Below are 22,273 nucleotides of genomic sequence, written 5' to 3' on the forward strand. Positions count from 1 at the left end.
GACATACTACACGTGCCCGTGGCATGCATTTGACATACTACACTGGTTGTACACCTACCAGAGATGCATTGTAGGTGAATAATGTTATATAAAATTCAAACCACTAGCTATTTTATAAAGACCCATCATCTCTAATAGCTTTTAAGAAGCATCATTTTTACAAGTGATATGCCCATGTCCCGTCCATTTTGGATACACACTACTTCACTTTCCATTTCTACCCTTTACCTGCAGAAATACGGTCTACCAGGAAGCTTCTGCAGCTCTTCATAAAATTCAACTCCCCAACTTCCTCCTCATTCTGATATGCCTTCAAGTTTCACTTTGCGTTTGGACAAAGTCTAAAACCTTCCATCTTAAAGGACAATGGGATTCTATTATTAAATGCTTAACTCGTCTTTTCTCCCTACTTACTGTCCCTGCTATGAATAAACAATACAATTTAAAATAGTTCAAACCGTCTCTCCACTAGAACAGTACCTTGCTATATTGTGGTGATTTCAGTTTCAAAAAAAAAAAAAAAAAAAAAAAAAAAAAAAAACTTTTGTCCCGTCCTGAAAAAGGTTGCTACAGTCTCCAATTCAGTGATGTCATCAAGGCTACTAAAACACAAGTAGTTTTCTGGTCACCTCCTCCCCAAACTGACATCACCACTACAGTCCTAAAAACCTACCCGTGCTGTGATGTCACAGCTTCTGGGTCCTTCCCCTTCCTATAGAGAAAGTAAATGCTAGAACATGGAAACAGTCCACGAGTCAAGCCTCCTGCTGTAAGCAGTCAATCACAGCAGGTAACAGCTCAATTACCCTTAGCACTTTGACAGCTAGGAAAGTTAGGTGTGAAGGGGGATGGGAGAAGAGTCAAAGTAGTACAATTCAGGCTTCACAAGACTGCAGTTTAGCCATTCTAAAAAGAGGCAACAGTAAAAAGCACATTGAAAAGTCTGTTCTGTGGCACTTGCATGGTTTGTGTTTTAAGTAGTCACTGAATGGCATGAAGTTACTTAAAACTGAATGAAAGAGCAGTGCATGCATGTAAAGTCAATGCACTGACAGGAGCTTTAGGAAGAAAGAGGCCTGCGTGATGTAATTTACATACACACAAGCACTGCATTGTGGGATACCTAGAGGCAGACTAAACAATCATAAATTACTTCAAGATGCCAGACCCCATGTGGTCAGACTCAGAAATTACCTACAAAAAATATTTAATTTAAAATTTAAAAACCTGTAAATAGGCCCAGAGTGATGTTAAAATGTAGGAAACAATAAACCATTATGAAATAAACATGTTTTTTCAGTCTGTGGGTGCAGTTCTCCTTTAAAGGACCGCTGCCTCCAGATAATGGATTTGCTAGCAGTCTGAATAGCGGACTTCATGCCATCAGTTTTAACTGATGGTGCCTCATTCTTCACTTCCACTGAACCTCTAACAGTTCCCTCCACACCTGCCTACAGGCAAGCTTGCTCTGCTACAATTAGGCTGGTCAGCACATTTAAACAGTGTCAGCTTTTCCCCCACACAATGGAGCCACTCAATTTGTTTGCCATGTCCGGTTTAACAAACTCTTGTTGGAAGTATTGGACAGAAGATTCCATGAAGAAAAACAAGCCTGGGAGAAACCGCTCAGTAGACATTACCTCTATGATCAGCAGCACCCTCAACTTAATATTTCTTACCCAAACAAGAGTGTGATGGCAAATCATGTTTATAAAGCATATGCTCCATTAATTGACTGGTTCTGCAGTTTATGAATATCACACCAACGAAACTGGATTTACAGTACTACCACAGATTTTAAAAGTATATAGAAAATTCAGATGCCTAAAGATTGTGCGCACCACAAACTGCCGCTTAACATACAAAATAAAAAAGGCTAAAAAAGTCAGTTACGTAGTCTGCCTCTTTCCAAGAACAAAGTCATAACCTTAAAACACATTTTCGTACCCTGACTTAGGAATGGGATCCATTCCTGCCATGTATTAGAAACTCAAATACCTAGAGAAATTAAACAGAAAAAACTTTCATTGTTGCAGTTTTAACTTTTCTACTGTATACAGTGCAATATCTTATACGAGAGAGATGCTCCTAGGACAGGGGGCAGTGAAAGTTAACATTTTACGACTTGACTTTCTTTTATCAGTGCTTGTGTTGTAGAGTAAGGTTGCAACAAACTACAGTTGCACACTTCTGACAAAAAAATGGGAAAAAACTGTTCGATCACTATAAATACAGGACAAAAGGTGATCAGATATTAGACTTGCTTAACAGGTAAAAGACTTCCCCAGGCTGCCAGACTCCTTCCCCCATCCTATTCTAAAACCAGTCAACTGTGAGGTATGATGAATTGAGGGGGGGGGGGGGGGATTAGGCAGGAGAAGTTGGGAGGTTATATTAGGAAGTGTGCACCTTCTCTTCCAGCTCTATCATTATGGCTGGCAAGTGCATACCTTTGTATCTGGTAGGAGGTAAATCACACTCTGCTTGTGACTGTGTCCTGTATTTACAACCACTCATGGGTGGGTCCCTATTCCCCTTTAAAGTAACATACCTTTGTCACAGTGGCTCCTTAGAAAGATCAACCCAAGACATTACATTCAGCCTGCAGTACCTTGCAATGGTGTTGCTAGACCAAGTAACCACTGCATAAACATCCGGAGTCAGCTGCAAAACTAACTAAGGTACAAACCCTAGTTACTTAAAGAGGAGGATCTTCTTATGTGGAGTAACAAAACTGAATATAGTCAGCCATCTAGACAAAGCAACTGGAAACATTTTGACCAAGCTATTAAAAAAAAAAAAAAAAAAAAAAAAAAAATCTGTCAATAACCATTGAAAGCCATGGCCAGACTTTGTTCTACACAGAGACTTGCTATCACATGCACGTGCATACTGTACAGAAAACACTTCCCAATTACAGTAGTACAGAGTGAGACTCCACACCTCTAGGACGTTGCAGAAGCTGGACTGGGGCTGAAAGGAGCAGAATCAGCTTTTCTAATGGAGTATAGGTCTGGGGGAGGTAATGGATCCTACTGAAGAGGTCTTAAGAATACACTTTTTAGGAGGGCTTTGCCAACTTTCAGTAAACAAATATCATGGCTGGAGGCCTTAACGGAAAGGAGATCCTATTGCAAGGTGCACCTCGACTTAGAACTCTCCCAAATCAAAAAGCTGGGCAAAATACAAATAGAAAGCCAAAGGGGTGAAGAAGGAGTCCAGTCACTCAGTTACCCAAATGGAAAAAATAATAGCATTTGCCCTTACAGGTCATAAGAGTGTACTTGCTTGATGATTACACTTTTAACATTTGCAAGGGGTGCTGAACTCCTGCACTATGGAAACATAGTGGGAAACCAGTGCTACCAAGGCCAATAAGGGACTAAGACTTTTAAGCTGTTTCCTGTAGAAGCCAAGATATAGGAAGAACATAGATATATCAGAGGAAGTGGGATTGTAAAAAAAAAAAAAAAAAAAAAAAAAAAAGTACGGGGATACACTCCTGGACCAGATCATCTCTAGGCACACTCTTGAAACAGTGAGCAAAACAAAGCTACTGCATTTGGAGTTTGTTGGGAATACAAATAGGTCACTGCCAGAACAATCTCTGGTCTACCGAGCATCTAACGGACCACTCATGAGGCAACAATTATCCACTGGTGAAACTGGCTTCCTGTAGAATGTGGTCTACTACTAGAAAGCAACTGACTGAATCACCCGTCGCTACACTGCCATAACTTCTTGCACATAGATACAAGTCCTTACTTCCCTGCAAGCCAGTTACTTCGTACCCCTAGCTTTCTACAATCTGCATTCAGTAAACGAAGGAAAAGCTCTTCTACTTTGTGCCTCAGTTGTTGAGCACCAGTCATAAACAGATGGCTAATATTAGAGTTGTGGAACATTTTAAGACAGTTTCAAATAGCACCAGTCAAACAGATTGTTCTCTCAAAATGGCTAACGTTACAGTATTGCGGAACAGACTGTTTTGAAATCTTCTCAGAATACAAAATGAAAGAAGCTAAAAACAGGCAACAGCGGTGTTAGAAAAATGCATAATAGCAATATGCAGGCTTAGTGCATTAAAGGCTTAAAAGGGTTAATACATTTATTCTGTTCATGTTGTATGAATCTGCACAGCTACTAGAAACTTAAATGAGAGACACCTTATTCTGCTTATGACATGAAAATATATGTGCAGCTACTAGAAACGAGACACTTTATCAAAGCTTCTAGCAGCTGCACATTTTCACATGGCATAAGCAGAATAAAGAAAACAATAGATGTTTGAAAGCTTAAACCATATAGTCATCATTACTTGTACTAAAGCTAGAAATGTACCTTGAATCTAGGCAAAATGCAACACATGTATTAGGACCGTACAATTCAAGAACCATGGAGGGCTAAATAAGCCCAAAGCCAGGTTGTTTTTCTCAAATGTTTCTGCAAAACAGCAATAATCTGACCATGTCAGCAATAAGTCTGGTAACATTTTCTGTGCGACATGAGAACTTTATAAGAATAACATACTGATCACCAGAAAAATCAGACAAACCTTGTACCTACATGCTTTGTCTCCTTGCTGCAAGTAATAAAGGATGCCTTGCTTGAACCCAACGTTCTTTGGTCTTTGAAGTTTTTCTTTTACAAGCAGTAAATTATACAAATTGGTCCAACAATATCCATATTTATAGGGACATGTAAATACGAGTATGGATTAGAAAGGACTCCGTTTTGGCAGCTAAGGATATGTAGGAAGAGACTAAACAGAACATAATACAAAAACTGAGAACCTGGAAGCTTTGTTATATGGATATAGATACTAAGATACAAGTTATAAAATGTTTTTAGTCCCTTTGGTTAGCATTAAAAATAAAAAGAGTTGAAGGATTTTATCTGGGAAGTGAAGCCAGCAAGTCAAGTGGGATAAAATGATTCTTCCAACAGAATAAGGTGGACTAGGATTACCAAGGCTCTTATACATAGCACAAGCAGAAAACTACAACTCTTAGTGGAAAGGAATAATAAATGATACAGGGGGGAAGCTCAAGTAGTAAGGAGAGATTGGGATTTTGGATGCAGACTCTTAAGGACAGCAAAATAGCAGGGAGTATTCCAAGAACTAAACCAGCACGGGAATGGAGAAGAGATTCTGCCAAATAGGGATGTGGTTAAGGATACATATAATAGATAAGAGGGGGCTGGAATTTGTTGGAGAAAACTGGCAAAGGAACCAAGGTATTAGGAGCAAATAAGAGAGGGAAGGGTAACAGAATGGGAAGATGCCATTTACTTGGACTGTAGGTTAGAGATTGCCTATACTCCGATATCAATACTGGATAGGGAAGGCAAAAAAAAAAAGAAAGAAATGGGGGGTCCTAAATGAAAGACCAACACTAGTAGAGTGGTTAATAGAATCTAGAACAGAAGTTGCTGTTACAAAAAGGAATAATTAGTAGAGCATATAAAATATTGCATGACAAGAATCAGAGGAGCTTAGAAAGGATTGGAAGAGAGTCTGGATAAGCAATTCACAAAGGGACAATAGGGGGATACATGTACATCTCTCAACTACGCAACAAAGTCTAGAAGATTTAGGATCTTTGCCTGGAAGTGTTTACATAAGCATTTTATACCCAAAGTAGACTCCAAAGAATTTTTCCTCTGGTGAATAGCAAGTTGGAGGTGTGACAGGCCAAGAAAAAGGTGGCTGGGAACATTTTTGGGGAATATAACGAGTTGGCCAACTTTAGGGATTCCTTACGAACTGCTCCGTCATAGATGCTAGGGGAGCAGATTGGATTGACTGGGGAGATGTTTTTTTTGAGCTATGATAAAGCCTTGCTGAGTCTAATTATTAAAAAACAATTACTAGAAAATGGAAATCAAAGTCTACACCAACTTTACTAGAAGTATTGTATATTGTAACAAAAGATAAAACTGGAATTGGGATCTTTAGAAAAGGGAAGGAGAAAACTACATAGAAAAAACGGGAATTGTGGAAACTATATGCCGAGAAGGAACAAGGTTTAAGAGGCAGGATTTTAATGAATCATAGGTTCATAGGTGTGTACTAGGCTAATGGACCTGGGGCCTTTACAAGCCTTGCCATAGGATTACCCAGGCATAGTGCCACCTAACCTTAGTTCCCAGTGCCTCTGTCGAGTAGAGCCACTGGAGTTATCCCCGGAGTGAATTTTCCGTTTCCCATCCACTCAAGATTTCTGTTGAAAAGGGTCAACGAGGTGCTCTGCTTGACATGTATGGGAAGTCTGTTCCATAACATGGGCAGTCACTGGGTTATGAACCTGTCCCTCCAGCATGTTCTCCTCAGCCTCCTTGGAGCATGGTTCCACATCCAATGACAGTACAACCACTTCCCCAACATTCAGTTATAATAAATCATAATAGAAATTCAGGTCTTCCAAACCTCAGACCTTTTTCTAAATCTATCCAAGGTATTCAACAATATTATAAATCCTAATTAAATCCTCTTCCTATGGGCTATCAAGCCAACTCACTTGCTGCTTTCTTAGTCAACTCATTAACTAGGCGAGATGGCAAGAGGATTTCCCCTCTTTCCTTCCCATACCCAGAGACCCACAAGGCTCTGTTCTAGGACCACTACTGTAACGTATCTGTCAAAACAAGACTGTCAAAATGCCACCATACAACACACTGATGACACCACTATAGTTGTGCTGCTAGGACACAACCCCCCCCCGAGTTCATTAAACATTATACTACAAGAGACCTCTATGCCCCACTGACAAATCATTTACTCTCCAGAACTAATAATGCAGCATACTACCTGTATTCACACTGCATTGCTGATAGCTGGAATACCATCACACTCAACTGAAGAACAAACTGAAAGACTTCAGATGCCAACTAAAGCAACACCCGATAGATAAATGGCTCTGCACCATCTCTGGTTAGACTGCTACTAACATAGCTATACGAATTTGTGCTACAACTCTCCAACACAAATCACAACAAGACCCTCTTATCTCCCTTTTGTCTCCTCCCTTCCCCTTTAGGCTGCACTATCTTTCTATGTCCTAGACTTTAAACAAGTCTTTAGGGTAACAAACATGCTTACATAAAACTTGATAAATCTATGCATACTGATTATCTTGTACTGCATACCCCTCCAAGAATTAAAATAAGAATACTATAAAAGCGGTGCAACTCATTTGTAAATGATGCAACAGATGTCTAAACAGTACTATTGCTCATGAATGAAACAGACTGTAAATGACATCCATATTTGTATAATGGAGTTTTCCTCTCAAAGCCTCGATAGAGAATGCCCTGCTTAGTCGAATTTTCCTAGTAAACAAATGCCAATAACTAAATACATAAATAAAACTTATTAACAGGCCAAGATCCTCAGTCTTGCTCATCAATAATAGCCTCGCATCTGGCTTTGTGCCCACTGAATGGCGCACAGCAACACAGTTATCCCACTCCACAAAGGGGGAGCCACCACTGATCCCGGGAACTATCGACCTATTAGCCTGACTAGCCTGGTCTGCAAGGCCATGAATGTACCATCATGGAACTCGTAAACAAAGACATTGGTAACCTCCAAACTCATACCACCCAGTTTGGGTTTGTGAAAGGCAGATCATGCCTCCCAAACAACTTCGAGGCAGTCACCAAAGCCGTAGAGGAGGGTAAGGTGGTTCACACAGCCTATCTTGACCTTGCCAAGGCTTTCGACACCATCCCCCATTCTGGAATTATAGCTAAACTCACTAAACTAGGTATAAATCCCTACGTCACAAGACGGGTTGCCAATTGGCTCACTGACAGAACCCACACTGTAAAAGTTGCAGACTCCAAATCTAACATCAAAGCAGTAACAAGTGTAGTACCACAGGGTTCCGTCCTGGAATCTCTACTGTTTGGTATTTACTTCTCTGAAGTACAGTCCAACACAGAAGGCCTCTGGCTAACGAAGTTCACAGATGACTGCAAACTAGGAGCCATAGTCAAGTCCCCAAATGCGGTGGACATCCTACAGAAGGGCCTCGCCGAGACAGATGCATGGTGTCAGAGCCATGGCCTCAAGCTCAATGCCAAAAAGTGCAGTGCCATCCCCTTTGGTAAAAACTCTGTACCCATGAACTACCACATAGGCAGGAATCTACTTATCACCGAATGCGTGATAAGAGACCTTGGGACCCAGGTGGACAGTAGTCTCTCCTTCGATAGTCACATTGCCACAGTAGACAGGAAGTCCTTCTACGTGGCACACCTCATCATAAAAGGGTTCTCATCCAAGGGGGGGGGGGTCATTGTTCCCCTCTACTCGACACTCAGACCCATTATAGAGTAAAATAAGAAGTTATGTACCTACCATAACATTCCATGTTAGTGGTCTTCTCGCCTTCTTTCTTGCTGGATGGGTTCAGAGCCGATCCTCGGCCAATACTAAAGCTAGAGAGCCAATTCCACAGGCTCGAGGCTCCCCTATATCCCACAAAGCTAGGCGATAACTACTCAGATCTCGTTTGATAGCTAGACCAAGCAATTCTAGTCTCCATAGTATGGAGAAGGGTAACCCACCTCTATATAAACCCGAGTGTAAGGTATCCCAGACCTAACAAAAGGGGAAATAGGTGGTAGAACATGTGGGAATGAAAACTTCCAGAGGAAGATCACAAAATGAATTCCCATCAGTCTGCACAGGCTTGGGGGAAGGAGGGTGGGATGCAAGAAAGGCGGCGAGAAGACAACTAACATGGAACGTTATGGTAGGTACACAACTTCTTAATGTTAAGTTGTCTATCTCGCCTTCATTCTTGCTGGATGGGACCGCGTCCCTAGCACCTTATCCCGGGTAGCCTATCGGAACAGACTCTTGAGAACAGTGGAACCAAAGTTGGCACGGTTTCTGGAGACCATGTCCAGTTTGTAATGTGAAATGAAGGTATGAGGAGAAGCCCAGGTGGCTGCTGCACAAATGGAATCTATTGGCAGCCTATCCTGAAAAGCTACAGATGAGCTCTAGGTCTTGAAGGTGGTTTTTGATGTCTGATCTCATAGATGAAGGCAAATGTAGAGGTGAGCCATCTTGAAAGGGATACTTTAGTAACTGGAAGGCCCAATTTCCCTTCCGCATACGATAGAAAAAGCTGATCAGATTTCCTGAATTGTTTAGTCCTGTCTAAATAATATCTAAGTTGGCGGTGAACATCCAGAAAATGTAGCTTTTGTTCCGACCTGTTGGAATAGTTAAGGAAAAAGACGGGGAGATCAATAATTTGATTTAGGTTTATTTGAGAGGAAACCTTAGGTAAAAAGGATGGATTAGTACGGAGGGATACCCCATCTTTGTGAAACACTAAGTAAGGAGGACGACTGCACAGAGCATGGAGTTCAGATACCCTTCTCGCTGAAGTTATGGCTACCAGAAAAAGCGTCTTCCATGAAAGCAACTTCAGAGAAAATGAAGCCGCTGGTTCAAAGGGAGGAAGGATTAAGGATGCCAGAACCAAGTTCAAGTCCCATTGAGGCGGGGGATCTTTGATTGGAGGTTTGAGAAGAAATACACCCCTTAAAACGGCTTTGCAGAACTTGTGAGCCATGATACTAGATTCCGAGACACCTACATGATAATTAGATATAGCAGCCAGTTGAACTCTAATGGTAGATGAAGAAGAGCCTAAATGAAAGTTCTGCTAGAAAGTCTAGAATAGACTGGATAGGTGCAGTGAAGGGATCTATATTTTTTTTGATGTTGCCCAAAAGGAGAAGCGTTTCATTTGCTGTTATAAATCTTCTGGGTAGAAGATTTATGAGAGGCTATCAAGATATCTCGGACCGAGCGAGATATTAAAAGGGAAGCCTGGCTAAGGTCGGAATTGGAGAAACCACGCTGTGAGGTTGAGAGAATGAAGAGATTGGTGCAGCTGGCCCGATTGGTGGGTCAACAGATCTGGCACTGGGTCCAGATGCCAAGGCTGCTCCAAAAGGTAACGAAGAAACGGAAACCATATCTGTCGAGGCCAGTAAGGGGCAAAGAGGATCATTGTCACTCTCAAGGCGATGGCTTTCTGAATTAGTTGAGTTATCAGTGGAAGAGGGGGAAAAAAGCATACAGAAGTCCCCGGGGACTATCGTGGACTAGAGCGTCTCTGGTGGGATGGCCTGGTAACGGGAAGAGAGTGAAGAAGTAGTGACACTTGCTGTTTTGGGGAGTAGCAAAAAGATCACAGCAAGGCTGGCCCCATCTTTGAAGAAATCAGTACTGGAAGAAGTATTCCAGAGACCACTTGTGGGGCATGAGAATTGCCCTGCTCAACTTGTTTGCAATCATGTTGGACTTCCCGGGAATGTGCGTTGCCTACCAGAAAATGCTGAGAAGAGATCACCCATTGCCAAAGGCAGAGTGCCTCTCGACATAAGGGGTATGATCTGGTTCCACCTTGTTTGTTGATGTACCACACTACGGACAGGTTGTCCGTCTGAATTGCAATAGTCCCTGTGGGAAGAGAGTCATGAAGGGCTTGCAACGCTAAAAGCACTGCTCTCATCTCCAAGACATTTATGTGCAAGTGGCACTCGAAAGGTTGCCATGTGCCCTGGACTGTCCTGCCCTGATAATGCCCACCCCCACCCGATCAGGGAGGAGTCTGTTGTCAACGTGGTGACTGGGGGGGGGGGGGGATGAGTGAAGGGTCTTCCTTGGAGAACCTGAGGTGATGTGCTCCACCAAGACAGTTGATTCTTGCATGATTGCGTAATCAATATGGTGTGGGGCATCGGGAGCTGTTGGAAGGACCATTGTGTAAACAGCATCCATTGGAGGATTCTCATGTGGAAGCAAGATAAGGGGAGAAGGGGGATAGCTGCTGCCATGAGTCCTAATACCTTCAAAAACTAGTCTGGCTTTGACTTTGTTGCATTGCAAGAGAAGGAAAACTTGCTTGCGGATGTCTGACCCTCTTGTCTGGCTGAAAGACTGAGTGTGTTTAATGTGGCGCCTATAAAGGCAATAGATTGACAAGGCAGATTTTTTGAAACTTATTGAAATGCCTAGAGCTTGGCAAGTTTGGAAAGTGAAGTCTCTGGATAGAAGAAGTTGATGTCTGGTGGTGGCAGTAAGGAGCCAGTCGTCTAAATATGGAAACACCTGGAATCCTTGACGTCTCAAGTGAGCCGCGACCACTGCCATGCATTTGGTAAACACTCAGGGGGCTGTAGTGAGACCAAAGGGCAGGGCTCTGAACTGGTAGTGACTGGCTCCCAGCCTGAAGTGGAGAAATCTCCTGGAGCGTCTGTTCATCTTGATATGGTAGTACGCGTCCTGAAGATCTAGCGAGCACATCCAATTGTCCTGACCCAAGAAGGGTAGAATGGACTGTAGCGTGACCATCTGGAATTTTGTTTTTCTGACATACTTGTTTAAGTTGCTGAGATCCAGTATAGGTCTCCAGTCCCCTGTTCTTTTTGGTACAAAAACGAATTTGAAGTAGATTCCGGATCCTTGTTGGTCTGCTGGGACTGATTGGATAGCTCTTTTTGATAGACTGGGTGGAACGTCTGGAAGGGATCCTTTGGGTTGGGATGGGATGTGAATAAGGGGAATTTTGTAGCCCTCTGATATGATAAACTGTACCCATTTGTCTTGTGTGTGAGGGAAAGCCAGGCTTTTGGGTACAGGGATAATCTTCCCCAAACTGCCTCTGAAGGTGGATAGCCGGGATGCTGAGAGGGTTTAATCAGAGAAAGTTTCTCTGCTACCCTGGTTTTGCGGACCTCCTCTACCTCTAGGGCGGCGTCTATTGTTATTCCCCCCTCTGCCTCTAGAAGGGAATCGACCTTGTGCGTCAGATGAGACTCCCTGGGTTTGTTTGCGGAACCACATTTTTCCTCCCCTCTGACCTTTGGGATAAGGCCTAGAAGGGGGTAGAAAAACGGACTCCCACGGCAGAGAGAGTCTTACCTTCCACCTCACACGTAGTCAACGTATCCTTCACCTGAGTACCAAACAAGGAGGATCCATCAAAGGGGGAATTGGTGAAGGACGCCTTGAAAGGGTCCGCAAAGTTGCACAGCCACATCCAGGCGTGACGTCATAAGGCAACGCCTGTGCCTGCGGCTGTACTCGCCCCATCCGCAGCATATGAGATAAGCCGCATAGAGGAGTTAACGATGGAGTTCAGGGTTGCCAACTGGGAGTTCATTCTGTCTTGGAACCCCTCAGCTGTTGGATCCTTTATCGCTTCACTCATATCCTTGAGTAAATCTCTCTCGAGACGAGTAAAGTGACATGTAGTTCAGCGACCGCACTGAAAAGGTCGCCGATAAGAACATCCGCTTACCGTACCTGTCCATGGTCCTAGATTCCTTATTAGGAGGATGGACAGGTACCGAAGGATCGGCCAACTCCTTAGTGGCCACGGCCTCCACCATGGCATCGACGGGGACACCTTTAGATAAAAAAATCTTTATCTTTAGGGGCAGTAATAAATTTAGACGGCCTCCTCGGGGTGGGATCCACTGAATCAGGAGCTGTCCAGGCCTTCCTTGCCACCACTTCCATAAGGGGGTCAAAGAGAGGGGTCACCCAGGAGGTAGAAGGGCGAGAGCCGAACGCCTCAAGGTACACTGACTCATCCTCTGAAGGGTTAAGGGCTGGCCAGTTCCCCCTCTGTTTCAGGATCTCAAGGATGTCAGCAAAGGAGACATCCTCAGAGGGGGATCGAGGGGAACCTTCAGATTCCACTAAATCAGTGTCAGAGGTGATAGACTCTATGCGTTTCCTCTTGCACTGCCTCTTCCTAGGGGGTTCTCCTACCGGGTCAGGAGAGGCCTCGGAAGAGGAGGAAATTCCCAATGGGGAAACTTGAGGAGTTGGCTCTCTGCGGTCTGATGCAAGGGGGTGGGTAGAAATCACTGCAGGCACTAAAGATGGAGGGGCTGACGGAGCCGACTGTGGGGCAGACACTGGTTCTAGCATGCTCCGCATGACCTCGAAGACACCCCTATCGGGCAAGGCCGGAGGTCCCCGCTCCGAAGAGACAAGGAACCCCCCGCACTGACAGGGACAGCTCTGAAGCCGATGTCGGAGCCGAACTCACCAGCGCCGAAGCCCCGAGAGGGAGAGCGGGGTCAGACAAGGGTCCGATGTCACTCCCTCCCTCAGAGCCAACGAGGGAAGCTCGGCGCTGAGATCCCTCCAAAGAGGAGATCAGAGCAGACGACGAAGCCGAAAGGGAAGGTATTGGATCAGACGCGCTGACAGTCATGGCTCCGATGAGCCCCGGCTCAGAGCTCAAAGAGTCGGAGGAGGAACACAGAGGGACAGAAATAGCCGCTGACTGTTGAGTCAGGCTATGTAGCATTTGGGCTAGTGCCTCGGACTTGAGAAGTCTACTCACTACCCTTTGCAAATCGTGGTCAGATAGCCTGGAAGACCATGAGGAATGCGATATATGGCTCCATTCCGAAAGAAGGGGGGACCCTGGTGCCGAGTGAACGGAGCCGATGGAAGGAGACTTAGATCTCTTCCTCGAAGGTTGCTCTGATAAGAGTATCAGAGCCAACTGAGTCTTATCAGCCACACACACACACACCTTTAAGAAAATATTAATTTCTAGTCACACTAAAGGACTAGGGGAAGGGGCCTAAGGCCTAAAGTTAAAAGGGAATAAAGGAAGGGATTATGGGCAAAAGAGGTATCGATCCAAGGAAATAGAGAATTAAAACTAAAAGTTATACTAAAAGGTAAGTAATAGGGGTCTAAAGATTTGTGAAAAAAGAAATAATTTTCCACTAACCTGCCAGAGCCGGTAGAAAAGCACCTCGTCAGCTAAGCGGCAAACGAGATCTGGGTAGTTACCGCCTAGCATTGTGGGATATAGGGGAGCCTTGAGCCGGTGGAATTAGCTCTAGAGCTTTAGTATTGGCCGTCGGCTCCGAACCCATCCAGCAAGAATGAAGGCGAGATAGACAACTTATCACCTCTTTTGGAATGTACCTCAAGACATCTGCAGCAGCTAGAAAAGCCACAGAAGTAGCTCACAAAAAGGATTAATGGCCTCAAAAAACAAATGTCCTACACTGACCGCCTCAAAAAACTCCAGCTTTACTCCGCAGCATATCGCCTACTCAGAGGTGATCTTGGCCTAACATATAAAGCCATGTCAAACCCAGACATGCTACACCTAAAGAAATCCCAATCCCTCAGAGCTACATGCTCTAGGGACCTAAACCTTGTCACAATAAACAGGACATGCTGGAGGGATAGATTCCTGTCCCAGAGACACCTCCCATACTCACAGGCTACCCATCTATTTCAAGCAAAGTTCATTAGCACTCAAGAAAAATCTTGATGAGTGGATAGGAAATACACCCAAGGATCACTTTGGTGTCTCTGCTTGACAGTGGCACAGGAAAATAACTTTCTTGGGTGGCGTAAGCCAGGGAACCTTGTTGGCTAGGCTTACGTAGGCCCTTGGGCCGATAGCCTAGTACCTACCTATGAACAAACATTCCCCAGATGCTGTGCTTTAGTATCAGTGCTCTACAGTGACCCCCAACAAATGGATAAAATAACTGTACTGAATTAATACCTCACCAGTGTAATGCCAACTTTACATTAAGGTAGTTCTGAGTACAGCAGTATCAGAGAACTATTGATGTCCCTCTAACACACGAGCAGAGAAAAGCTACTACCCCAGCAATCAAGATCCTCCTGCAACACAGTACCAGTACAAACTAAAACAAAAGGGTAAGGTTACTGTAGAGAAAATGACCCCCTCCCCCCCAAAGTGGTATGATGTGACAATCTCGCTAGTGTTCCAAAAGTGATCCCCTCCATCACACATCCTCAGTACGAACACTGAACAGCATTAATTCCACTTCTGAACGTTAGCCTCATTTCTGCCATAAAAAATTCACCAAGTTACATTAATGCCATAACAGAGCAAGACTCCGACTTGCTCCTCTCAGGTATATTACGCTCATTACATCATAACAGACCTGTTTGTATGTATACATGCACACACTGTGCATTAGTCTTCACAATTTACTCTCCAACCCTTCTATCATCATTAGAATGGTGCTGAAGATTCCAGCAGGTTTCAAATAGGAGTAGGTGTGGTTCTCACTTCTCATTCAACCAACCCTGTCTCAGATTACACAAATTGAAACATGCAAGTTTATGTCATTCCACTTGTAGGACACCACACGCAAGACGCACACAGCATGAAAATAGTAGAGAGACCTGAAACATCTGTAACTTCACTATCTTAGCTCTAGGACATTCCCAACCAAATTGTGGATAAGATGTTACACATTAGGTCACTGGAGTGACTTAATCACATCTCACCAACAGACAGATCTGGAGTGGAAATCAAATAGGACGAGTGTGTGGCCATGTTACTGCTAGCAGTGCAACCATAATCAGACTTTTCACAGATTATTTCTATGCACAAAGAAAATTTTTTGGGTACCCAGTAATAAAAGTTTCCAAATGAGAAACCCTATGCACGTTGTATCAATAACCAAATGCTAAAGAACTATGACACTACATCTTTAAAAAAAAAAAATCACAACAAGACAGCATTTTATCTTCTACACAACAAGACAGCATTTTATCTTCTACACAACAATAAAACTAATCAAAGCATCCCTGTGATGAGCCAAAAATGCATAATTAAGCATGTTGTAGTTACAAGCATGGAAAATGAAAGCCTCCACTGAACTAACTCCAGTTCCTACACACAAAGTTTCAGTAAGGATTTCTAAGCTGACCTCTCATAGGAATATGCTGCCCACATCCCAAAAGTATAGCCTCCATTTAAAAATCTTAATCAGGCTCTTCCAAGTTAATTGATAACAGTTCACACCAGCTCTGGTTCGTGGAGTTTGCCATTTCTCCTCTTTGTCTGATTACGTATGCATTTAAGTCGTAGTAATTTATTCAAACATGCCGGAATACACATCCATTTTAATGCAATTTTATTCAGGTGTTTTGCATCTAGGATATCAAGAATTCAGCCACCATTATAAGAACGTTTGCAATAACATAACTTGGCTGATCCATTACCTATTAGGTAGGCAGAACAGTAGCCAACACTGCCTTCCCAAAGCACACAAAAATTGTGGGAAGATCAAAGTTCTGCTCACTTCCTACAGTATTGTCATAATTTATAAAAACAAAGCCAGTACTGCTCTCCCAAACAAAAAGAGGAAAGTGCTACGATGTGAAAACCTCCACCTACTTCCTCAACTTTGTCAGTGTCAGATTCGCTCCAAAATGGTACAGTTAAAGACAGGCTCTCTCAGGACAGAGTTTATATAAAAAAAAAAAAAGAGATTATGTACTGAAGCTACTTGCGAAAAAGCACCATACATGTTCCAAAGCACTAAAATCAATTGTTATAAAATACATTCAGAGAAACTACAGAAAATACAACACAAAAAGTCAATTCATAAAAAAAAAAAAAAAAAAAAAAAAAAAGTGATACTTTCAGTCATGTGATCAAAAAAATCTCCGTCATTTTATATTCTACCAAATCAACTGTTGGCTGCACTTTAGCCAAGCGGGGTGAGGGTGGACTTGGTTTTATTTTTGAAAAAAATGGTCAAAGAAACTAAAAACAGCAGTGAAATGTACTGCAATCTGTCTCTCATGCTGCAGTCCTGACAAGCTTGGTGGCATTGAAATCTCATAAAATGTTTTGTCAAAACAAAAAGACTGGTTAACAAAATGCCATCTAAATTTCCGTGAGAAGCACCAAAATGTATCACCACTAACTGCAACATAATACAGAAAATATACTCCCCAAAAGAATACAGTAAGAGAACAAATACACCTCTCTTTCTACTACATGCAACTAATCAGATCTGCTCTAGCCAATCTAAATGGCCAAACCTGTCTAACACGGTAATAAATCAACAGCTGTTCATGGCAAGTTCTATACACATCCAGTGATGGTCTTCAGTCTTTGGGGAGTTGTGCAAGACAACCCCTCACCCAATCCAGAAAATGATGTATAGCTAAATGAACATGAACATCAACTCCCACTATGCAAACGTAGTTTACACTGAGTCAACAACTATTGGCCATTAAACGTATGTTAAGGACCCTCCCTGTGTATACTAAAGTATTACACGTTTTGATGAAAAATGCATCAACAGAATTCACTGTAGTTTACACAAACTTAAACTGTCTTTGGGGGGGGGGGGTGGCTACTCAGAAAATCCCCCACTTATCTTGCTAGAGTTTTCTAGCAATATGCAAGTATTAGCAAGTGCTAGCCCACTTCAACTAAATACTGCAGATTTAAGAACTGCAAACTACACCACTTTAATGTTCAAACAGATTCATTGCTAATACATATGCATCAGAAGTGTACCCTTCACATACTTCAAGCACACTCCTTTGCAGGCAGCCACCAAAAGAAACATTATGCCGTGATCTATAAATTTATAACAGTCTCCAATACAGCCGAGATCAGCCTCAAAGATGCAGTGAGAAGTAGGGTTTGACATACTAGACATTGCACAGTTCAAACTTGATTCAAGGATTAAATCACTCTTCTGCCCTCTCTCCTAAAAATAACACATGCTTATGTCCTAGTCCCTGAAAAAGAGCAACCCAGCCTCCAGAACTATAAAGTCTTAACATGAGAAAGGCACAAAATGCAGCAAATTTAAAAAGCTCAAGTCACTGCTGAATCAATGAAGAGGTAAGAAGCTTTAAAAAGCTCAGCACTAAGCATCAGCTATTAATATTTTGAAGCCATACCAATGATAGCTGTACATGTTGGTAGTAACAGGTAAGAACAAAAAGCTGAGTGAATGTCAAAAAACCCTGGACCGTGTATATTTCATACTATAAATACACATATGTACACACCTCCTAACTGGACCGTGTATATTTCATGCTATAAATACACATATGTACACACCTCCTACTGCTTCGTAATGTATAGTGTTCCAGAACAATAACTCCATTGTATTTTATATAAAACAGTATACAACAAAGGGGGGGCGAGACATAGTATCGAAAATGCAACTTACTAACAATGCAAGTTACCATTAATAAACGTAAGTCGCCACTGCTATTACACTACATAATTTCATAAAATACAAATTGCCAAGCAGTTTGCCAAAAATACACCATCTTTAAAATTACTTATTTACATTCGAAGCATATTCTGGTAAAACATTCTTAACTCCCCAGAGTTGGATTTTTTAAAAAATTTTAGTACCAATGCCCCCTACTTAAATTATTACACTGTACTGACAAAAAATGTGCCTGCAGTGACCAGTAGCATAGGGGCAGGTTTAGTAAAATTTCACCCAGAGTTGTTACACAAAGCCATAGCTGGTCAAACACTAACACCTACCAAAAGTAAACAAACATCTGTAGAGTATCTACATAGTGTCACCATGCCAGTGGTTCAGCTTCCTGCACAACTGTCAATATGCAGTGAAATGGGGAAGGTTTCTTATACCACCATCAAAACTAATCTTGCATCTTTTTCAAAAATGGTTCAGCAACTATCATTTTTTTCCACAAGGCATTTCTTAATGACAGCTTCTCTCAGTGCTATTTGCACCATTGAGCTAAGCAAATAACCGTTCTAAACTTTCATAATTTATATTAAAAAAAAAAAAACGAGAGCAAGACAGCAATTTTGAATTCTATTGATAAGGGTAATGTGCTACATTTCTTTCTTTCATTCGGTTACCTAAGACAGTCTGACTGCGTAACAGTTTCTTTTCAACACTCTCCAGTGGAGAACAGCTACATTGAGAACTAGCACAATTACACATCCTCACATAGAACACGAGAGAAAAATTAGATCTCTTAAAATAGTGGCTAGATGTATTCTAAAAAGGGTAGAACACAATAGACATGAGCAATAGCCACACACTTTCTCTTTGAAGACTAGTAAGTTCACCCCAATTGGGAGCTATGACAAAATAGCAAAAATAACAAAGCACAACCTAAAGTGGAAAAAAAAATAAACCTCAACTTTAAAGAAATAAAAGAGGGTATATTCAGGAAAAGAACAATGCAATATACATACACCAAAATTTAGTCGTGAGCAAATGTACAAATACCTAATCAGTCACTACAAAGAAACCCCCCCAATCCCCTTTAACTTACCCCTATGTCGCAGTCAAACCAGTGTCCAGGCAAATCTAGAATAATTAATTTTAAAGATGAACACAACTAATCCTTGTATATCCGCACACAACTTGAACCAATATTCAGAAATGAATACACGTCCTCTATAATAACCTTTCCCTTTCTTTATTTTTGCAAGATCTTTTTTTGAAAAGCGCAGCAAAGACAGAATAGCACGACGTCTGCAAACGCGCTTACCGATTGGTCATCGAGATGAGACCATTCTCCAATAGGCACACATAAGTAGATGCCATTGTCATGGTGAATGGCGAGGGTAGGGTTTAGAATTTTTGAAAATATCCACGCCAGCCAATAAAAAACAGTGAGGTGGGATGGGTACAGAGTGGGAGCATTTCTATGTGCTTGAAGCAAAATAAAGGATATTTAAATTTCAGGGCGGTGTCTATACGTGACAGGATTCTAGGGTCGAACGTTGGAACTGTCATCGAATTCTTGACACTGAGTGGAGAATTCGACAAGAATTTTTTTCTGTCTTTTGAATTTGTATTATAATGAAATAAAACGCATTTCTTGCATTTGTTATGAGTACCGCACACAGTAGTACACTTAACATACTGTAATTTTTTTATGCCTGTTGATTTGATAACGGTTTTCTTGAATTTTCATCTATAGATGTACAGCTAAGGCAAATACATACTCGTCAAGAAAGAGCTCTTTTTTTAAATTATTAATTTCCCTTCCAGTGTGGATAGATAAGACAATATTAAAACTCATTTTCCAAATAGTAAGTGTGTGTGTGATTTAACATTTGGTTTAAAAATGACGTCACCCGTAAAGGGATCCTATCATTCTGTACCGGTGGTGTCTGGACTAGTATCTGCTAACAAGGGTGTAGCCAGACGTGCATATAGACTTCATGCCGTAATCCCTCAGTATCCACATTTCATTTGAAAATGTAATATATTCTCAAAATGCCGTCCTTATGTTCTTTGGAAAGGGACACATTATTTTCAGTTGTTTCTACTTACTAATAAAAAAAGCATTATCTTTAAACGTGGATTCCTACCAGATAACCATGACTGTATATTTCTTTTTACACAAAAACAGTAACTTAGTTCTCAAATATTCTGTTCCTTGAGTCATAAAGACTCTGAGAGATATTAATAATTGAGTATAACTTCCCCTTCGGTATCTACCTGACCAGGCACATGAAATATCTGGAAAGTCCGTAGTGGCTCCCCCATAAAAGGATACAGGATAAATAAAGTGCTGTTGTGTAAAATCTTACCAGATGTCCTTGCCTTCACCACTGCAGTATTCATTACTATATGGGATTCCCTGACGTGAAGCCTGTCGTCCGGCCAGCCTACCAAAGTCTACCGTTGCTTTAAGGTGTGCTGAACATCACCTACACTCCTCACGTAGTGTAGGGCATAAAGGTGACATTTAGACATACCATCCTCAGAACTGATTGCCCTGGTAGTAACAGCAGTCCAAGGAAAATCAAAGTGCACCCGCATATCCAGGAAGGAAAAAAAAAGACTAGGGGATGTAGGGAGGGAGTGAACACTGCAGTAGTGAAGGCAAGGACATCTACAGCTATGGTATGATTTTACACAACTGTACTATGTCCTTACATTTACCGCTGCAGTATTCATTACTATATGGGAGAGTGCCATAGTTGAAGAAGAAACTTGAGAGGAGGAAGCAGCAGTAGAGCCTTGTACAAAAAAACAATGGTTAAAAATAGAGTTCAGACTAGATCTAGATCAGGGGAGGTCATTGTGCCTCTTTACTCATCCCTCTTCAGGCCCATAATTGAGTACAATGCCCCTTTTGGGATGTACCTTACCAGACACCTGCAGCAACTGGAAAGACCCCAAAAGTACCTCACCAAGAGGATCAAAGGGCTCAAACAGATGCCATATGCTGCCCGGTTAAAGAAACTCCAGCTCTACTTAGTGGCATACCGCCTGTTCAGAGGCGATCTGTGCCTGATGTATAAAGCCATGTCCAACCCGGAATTAATGGACATGCTGCACCCCAGAAAATCCAAATCCCATCGAGCTACGCGCTCGAGAGACTTGAACCTCAGCACTGAAATAAATAGGACATGCTGGGGGGACAGATTCATAACCCAGAGGCTCCCTTCACTCTGGAATAAAATCCCAGTCCAGGTTAGGCAGAGTCCCTCATTGACTCTCTTCAAGAGGAATCTTGATGAGTGGATGGGCGATCATAGGTTTACCCAGGGTATCACTTCTGTGTCACTGTTAGACAGAGGCATAGTATACTAACCTCGAAAAAGGGCATAGCAAAATAAATTTAAAATGGGTGGCAAAAGCCAAACACATTCTGGCTAGGCTTACAAATGCCCTAGGGCAGATGGCCTAGTATGAACCTATGAACCTATGACTGGCGGCAAAGAAGTTCTGAGGATGGTATGCCTGAACGTAACCTTTATGCCCTGAGCTACAGGAGGAGTGTGTAGGTGACGTTCAGTGTACATTAAAGCAGCAGTAGACTTTGGTAGACTAGCCAAATGACGGGCTTCATGGCAGGGAACCCCATATAGTAATGAATGCTGCAGCGGTGAATGTAAGGAGATCATGTTCTATATGAATCTCCTCAAAGCCCTATCGCAGTGTCCTATAGACTACTGACCCCTTTGTACTCTTCCCTCATCAGGCCAATAATTGAGTACAATACCTCTTTTAGTATGTACCTTTCCAAGCACCTGCAGCAATTGGAGAGATCACAAAGACAATTCAAGGACTTCAGCATCCTCCTATGTGGATCGCCTCAAATCACTGTTATTTTATTCTGCTTCATACAGACTACTCAGAGGTGATCTCTGCCTTGCATATAAGGTAATCTTTGACCCTGCTTTATTGGAAATGCTGCATATCCGTAAGTCAAATGGTACATGGCTTACTCGCTCTAATGGCCTTAACCTGGTATGTGACATTAATAGAACCTGCTGGAGGGACAGATTTGTCTCCCAGAGGTTCTCACACCTTTGGAACAGACTCCCACTTCATGTCAAGCAGAGCACCTCATTGACCCTTTACAAATGCAATCTGGACGATTGGATGGGTAACCGTAAATTCACCCCAGAGGCTCCACCTGTGTCCCTCTTGGACAGGGGCA

At 42.3% G+C, this 22,273-nt stretch overlaps 1 protein-coding gene across 3 annotated transcripts in view; it reads right to left on the bottom strand.

Annotated features, from left to right (window-relative positions):
- Nucleotides 1-20,601, bottom strand: part of CCNB3 (cyclin B3) — a 1,510,800-nt gene extending 1,490,199 nt beyond the window's left edge. For 2 of the 3 annotated variants that reach the window (XM_044057492.1, XM_044057490.1), the window contains exon 1: nt 19,142-19,354. The gene's annotated coding sequence lies outside the window, so the exon portion shown is untranslated. Of the gene's footprint in view, nt 1-19,141; nt 19,355-20,411 lie in introns of those variants that run through there. The other variant, XM_044057491.1, reaches the window with a different exon arrangement.
- Between the last annotated feature and the right edge of the window lie 1,672 nt (nt 20,602-22,273).

This window comes from Protopterus annectens, chromosome 15.part0, assembly GCF_019279795.1.
Source record: "Protopterus annectens isolate FY-2018-M chromosome 15.part0, PAN1.0, whole genome shotgun sequence".
Taxonomy (NCBI): domain Eukaryota; kingdom Metazoa; phylum Chordata; order Ceratodontiformes; family Protopteridae; genus Protopterus; species Protopterus annectens.